Raw genomic sequence first — 6,689 nt, 5'->3', positions numbered from 1 at the left:
CTCCTTGCTTTGCTATAGGAAGCCACACTAGACATCACAAACAAGTCTCCATTTTTGGCAAGCTTCCTGAGCATAACACAAACTAAACTAAGTTCATTCACCCAGACGTTGCCATCACAAACTGTGGTGACAGGACCCAACTGCCTTTCATGGGGAAAGAGTAGGTCGTCAAAAAACAATAAATTTCACAGTAAAAATGTTCAACATGTAAAGTCTGGGACTGCACTTACTGAATGTAAGTCAAAAGCAGCCAACGAAATTTCAAAAACGCCAACGAAAATCCAGGATGGCTTTGCATTGTAGACGGGATCTCTCCCTCTGTCTTTTATTTCATCTGCATCAGCTCCCAAAAAGGAAAAGAAAATACATTAGAATAATAATAAGCAGTTATAACTATATTTTCAGCCTAGCAATTTCAGCCCAATTTTCAGCAGTAATGTTGCATTAGAATCAAATATTTCCTAGATGGTTTAAAAACACAATGAAAATCTGGGACTTTGGGAGCTCATGTGAATACAGTTTTAACTTTTTACTTTTCAAAGAAAAATGAGATTTAACATAAAAAAATTAACGCAATGTCCTCAAAGGTTCTTTAAGGAAAAAAATAAAAAAGGAAACTCAACTTGCTGTACACATTAAATAATTCAAATCAATGATCCTTTTAAGCCCTTAGCAATGCATGAACCAATTGGGGAAAAGCAATCTAATACTTTATGCATTTAGGGGGTTGCATTAGAAAGACTTTTAGTCTGCTTCTGCTTTTATAAATGCAAATGTATGCAGAGCAGACAGACTGGGATCTGTACAATTTAACAGTGATCAAAACTTGTAATTTTTAAAAATGGGACAGATGTCCAGACCAGTTATATTAAGATGCTTCTTACTGAAGAAGAAACCAAACAAACAATCCAATTCCACCTCCCCCTTAAAGAGGAAACAAATAAACAACGCAACCACAAATTAGAATAAGTTGTATATCATCTTGTTTCTTTCATAGATTCGTAACACTGAGAGGCAGCTCGGGATAGTGGAATAAATAGTTCTAGCATGTATCACCGCTACAAACCCAAAACACACACATGAGGGGAAGTGTTTCCCCATCAAGGACCAGCTGCAGGTTAAAGGTTAACTTGGAGAGGAGCTAAATCTCTGGTTCTGTGTACTATGCTCTCCTCGAGCTACAGACAGGAGAGCAGCTGGACATCTGCTTTACACGGCCAATAAATATGCGGAATGAATGGCATCTTTATTCACTCAAACTTCAGTGCCCACTTCCTTCCCATACTTGGCACCTCATAGCTCCCAAGGTTTATCTGATGATATGGAGTGCTCAGAGTGTGCAAGGCACTGAGGAACTAAAGATGAAAACACAGAAGTTGCTCTCAAAGAGCCCACTGTCTTGTGGGGAAGACACATAAATAGATGATTAAGATGGGGTGCTAAGTATGGCCATGAACGTACGGAGGAGGTGCATGGCAACTGAGAGGAGGATAGATTGTGACCAGGCCATCAACAAAGACTTCATTGCTATAAACCTCAAGACTTGAAAAACTGCTGGGTGGACAAGGGAGAAAAGGCACCTTCTGAGCAAAGATTAAGTAGGTATGAAGGCACAGACAGGGCAACGGGGAGAGAGGGAGCACTGAGGTTGCATTCAATCAAGTCTTCGTTGGAGAATGCCTATATGCCAGGCAAGTCCCCGTCACACTTTATCTAGACCAGCGGTTCTCAACCTGTGGGTTGCAACCCCTTTGGGGGTCGAACGACCCTTTCACAGGGGTCGCCTAAGACCATCGGAAAACACATAGATAATTACATATTGTTTTTGTGATTAATCACTATGCTTTAATTATGTTCAATTTGTAACAATGAAAATACATCCTGCATATCAGATATTTACATGACGATTCATAACAGTGGCAAAATGACAGTTATGAAGTAGCAACAAAAATAATGTTGTGGTCAGGGGTCACCACAACATGAGGAACTGTATTAAAGGGTCGCCGCATTCGGAAGGTTGAGAACCACTGCTCTAGATGCTAAGAATTTAAACAGAGGAATGTCGCCATCGGCTGTGTTTCAGAAGAGCCACTCGGGGGTCAAGGTGGAGGAGGATGCCACTGGGAGAGACTGGAGCTACGGAAGCCTAGTTCTGGCTACTGCAGTAACCCAGGTGAGAGGTGACAAGGGCCTGCGCTAAGACAGAGTCCCTGGGCTGGAGAAAGGATGTCTGGTCATGAGATAGACTCAGCCAAGCTTATCCACCATTCAGCCTCTGCTTCATTTTCAGACAGCTCCATCCTTATACTGAGCTATTTTTTAGCCTAGCTTTATACTCGAGAGAAATTCAGATGTGATAGGTCTGAGATACTGGGTCTGTATTCTTGCTTGATTGCCAACAGTGAAATTCAGAGAAAATATTTATATGCCTCAAACAAGCAAGCAGACAAACAAAAAAGCAGGTAGAACATACATTCCAAATGCTCCCTAAATCTCCTGCCCTAAACATTCACCTGCAAGAAGAGAAGGTAATGGAGAGAAGGTGGTTTTAAAAAAAAACAACTTATCTTTTTTAAACTTGAGCTTCATAGATGTTTGCTAGGTTTTGAAATCTTTCACTTTCCTTTATAAATTAATCCCTCTTCCAGTGGCCTATGGGTCTAAGGATTTTGTGAGAGTCTTACCTACAGTTTTAGAAAAGAGTCCTTTAGCCCAGTCCAATCGACATCGCCAGAGTGAGATGGTGAACAGAGGCAACGTATCCCTACTATCATGGGCAGTAATCAGGGAAGCCAGGATTAATACACTAGTGAGCTTTGCTCAGGAAAATGTAATTTACATTCTTTATGATAAACATTTCCAAACATACATAAAAGGAAGAAGGAAAATGAACTCACATAGGATCTCTTTTCAGATTCGACATGATCAACCTTTTGCCACACTTGCTTCATCTCTTTTTTTTTCATTCTCTCTCCCTCCCTTTCTTTTTTCACTATTCTTCCCTCCCTCCCTTTTTCTCCCTTCCTCTCCTTTCCTTACCGTAGTACTGTTAAGCAGATCTCTTACATCATGTTGTTCTGTCCCTACATTTCATAGTATCTCTAAAAAAATGATGTTCTTTTATAAGCACAATACCATGATCACACCTGACCAAATTAATAATAATTCTCTAACATCATCTAATACCGAGTTCCCAGGGAGGTTTTAGAAATTCTCAGGCTTAATACTTCTATGGTTTCTCTAGGGAAAGGCTATGCCACAGAAAACCTTAATAAACTATCGGGGAAATTTTCTTTATACTCAGCTTAAATTTTATCCGATTACTACTTAGTATACCCCCATGCATTATGCTAATTAATTAATCTCCTTTTTTAATAGTTACACATTTCATATATTTATGAAAAAGGTATACATTTACCTTGTTTTTCCTCAGTCTTTGCTTGGCTGAGCTGTGCGCATTTAATTCTTTCAAGCTTTCCTTATTAATCAATGCCATCAGCCCCTTAATCATTTTGGAGCTTTTCTTTGAACATCATCCAGCTGGTTTCCATAAACCCAGTCATGAGTAGCCAGAAGCAGATGCCGTATTCCAAGAGTGGTCTCCCCATTTCTTCTCTGAATGCTCAATCCCAAACCGCAAGAGCTTTCTTTTCTGTCATATTATAACAGAAACAAATGTCTTGTTTTCTGCTTTTATTTCCAGTTATTTTTTGGCATTACAGCAAGTGTTTCATTCCTCCCACTAAACATCTGTGCTTCCGATCACTTTTCTCCAGATGTCATACACATAGCCTTTTGGAGTCAGAGACCCAGCTCTGCCACTCTGGCTATGTGACTCATGGCAAGTTACCTAGTACTCAAGGCCACTTCAAGATCTTCACCAAAATAAGACGGAGACCCATCCTTCCTACTTCACAGGATTGTTGGCTGGTCAAGTGAGATGATAGAAGTGAAAGGGGTTTACTCACTTTAATGGTATGTATGTCTGTGTCTACTAAATATACTTTAGTACTCAATGTACAAAAGGTGAGCATCTACATTCCCTAAAGATTTATTTTTTTATTATTGGCATCAAAAGCCTGTTGTACCACTTAATTATCTTTGCTGCCAGGTTACTCTTTGTCTACCAAAATAATGTCTTACAAAGCATTTTTTAAACGTATACTTTGAGTCTATAAAACATGAGAATTTTGTGTGTTTTTTAAAAATGTTTCAGTATCCTGTTATTTCAAAATATTTTTTTTTTTTTACAATTTCCCATCGTTTACAAGCAATGGGAAAGATTTTATTTTTTATTTTTTTTAATATATTTTATTGATTCTTTACAGAGAGGAAAGGAGAGAGATAGAGAGTCAGAAACATCGATGAGAGAGAAACATCGATCAGCTGCCTCCTGCACATCTCCTACTGGGGATGTGCCCGCAACCCAGGTACATGCCCTTGACCGGAATCGAACCCGGGACGCTTCAGTCCGCAGGCCGACGCTCTATCCACTGAGCCAAACCGGTTTCGGCTCAAAATATTTTTTTTACATGCAATAAACATTAATATCTCAAGAAAGTGATTTTAAATATGTTACATGCAATAAACACCAATTCAAGAAAAATGATCTTTCATATATTACATGCAATAAACATTAATATTTCAAGAATAAAAGGATTTTAAGTATAATATTACCAAAACTATACTAACATAGTATGATATCACAAAAGTTGTAGGAAATGTTAAAAATCTGCAAATAACAGGATTACTTCTATTATATTCTAGTATATTTTTCCCCCCTCTGGCTCTATTTTTGTTCATCAGTTTATGTTGTTCATTATATTCCATAAATCAGTGAGATCATATGATATTTATCTCCACCTTCAGTCCTTCGGTATCAGGGTTCTCTCCTGTGAGTTTTCCATTGATTATTCAGGAAGCCTTTCCGTATTTCAGTTGTAATTCCAGCTTGTTCCTGGGAGCATGTCCATGTGCATCCTCCTACTCTGCCGCCATTTTTAATCTCCCCAACCATTAGAATTTTGGATTCATTCTTCTCTTACATATAGATCAGCTATGTGGCATTTGCTTCTGTTCACTATTTGCTCAGTTCTAAGAATCATGCTCAACACTTTACCTGAATGACCTAATTTAGACTTTATAATTTTATAAAGTAGACACTATTAATACCCCCACTTTACAAATGAGGAACTGGGGGTTCGGGGAGTTAATTAACTGACCTAATGTTAACAGCTGATGATCGGAACTTGGAAAATCTACAACTCCAGAGCCCATGCTTTCAACCACTGGTATAATTTAACATTTCAATAATAGTTGGGAACCTGTAACTATAGATTAAATTCAACAAACCTACTATATCCCAGACTCTTTGGAGAGATGTGAAAAAGCACAATCCTTTCTTGGAGGCTCACGGTCTGGTCATGAAGGAACTCAAGGCTGTAAAAAACACATTAGAATTCTCATCATGGTTGTCATTATCATAGGCAACTACACCAACTACCCAATGCTCAAGAAAATACTACTCATACCAAAATTCAAATTTACTGATTACCATCAATTTTCGTTTAAATAGTCCATTCAAATGTCCAGTATGTAGTAATATTCTAGTTTTGAGTTTTTTATTACCTTAATCCGGTTACTGCCCCAGACTCAGTTATAAATGGGCTCCCTGTCCTGTATTTCTGCCTCTTCAGTTCTTGCCACATGACTGCCAAATTAATCTCCTAAAAGTAGAGCTTCCATGTGAAGCATTACTTAATTCTGGCTTTCAAAGTTCCAAACGATGGAACGCCCATCTGCCTTTGTAACCACATACTGACATGAATGTTCCTGTCCATTCTGACCATTCTCCTCTTCCCTGAATGTGCCTGGTACACTGCCATCTTTGCCATCTCTCCTCCTGAACTTCTTTCTTCTCTTAAGTCTTTGAATAGTATCTACTATTCAAGGCGCTCCTCCTCAATGCAGCCATCCTGATCACTGTGTTCTCCCTCCTCTGTTCTCAGGGGCTCAACAGAAGTTTGCAGAAATTAATTACTGCTCCATTAAATAGCACTAGCATTTGGGGCAATACCACTCACTGACACTTAGGGAGTCTCTTGCACCATTCCTTACCTTTTTTATAAAGGGTGTCCCAAAATTCATGCAAGAAGTAATTTTGATAGAAAACACAGGTTTATAATTAAAAATTGTAAATTTTTTATTGATTCATAAAGTATACAGAATAGGGTTATGTATGGAATAGCACATCGGATAAATGGCCTCCACGGCTTTGCTGGCACATATGCAAAGCCGTGGTCTTCATTGGTCTTCATTGTCCCTGCTCCTGGCCATAACTGGTAGTTGGTAATGCTTATCAAATTGAAGGGATTGAAATCAAAGGGCAACAGATATTAGAATCTGATTCAATAAACCAAGTAAAATTAGGCTTTTATTTGTTGTTGTTGTTAATGCTCACGCAAAATTCAAATCTTGCGTGAATTTTGGGACACCCTTTAGGTACATTTCTTGAGTTCCCATCTGAAGTATGTGAAAGCTTCTTAAAAGATGGACTATGTCTTCAAGACTTTCATCTGCTCTACATTGTTTCTCACCCAAAGGCACTCATAAATCTTTGACAACTGACACATTTAAATGATATGGAATAAAATCACCTAATCATCACCTTTAGATCATATAGCCAATTG

The sequence above is a fragment of the Myotis lucifugus genome, unplaced genomic scaffold (assembly GCF_000147115.1).
Source record: "Myotis lucifugus unplaced genomic scaffold, Myoluc2.0 scaffold_44, whole genome shotgun sequence".
In the NCBI taxonomy this organism is placed as follows: Eukaryota; Metazoa; Chordata; class Mammalia; order Chiroptera; family Vespertilionidae; genus Myotis; species Myotis lucifugus.
Note: the sequence above shows the minus strand (reverse complement) of the source record.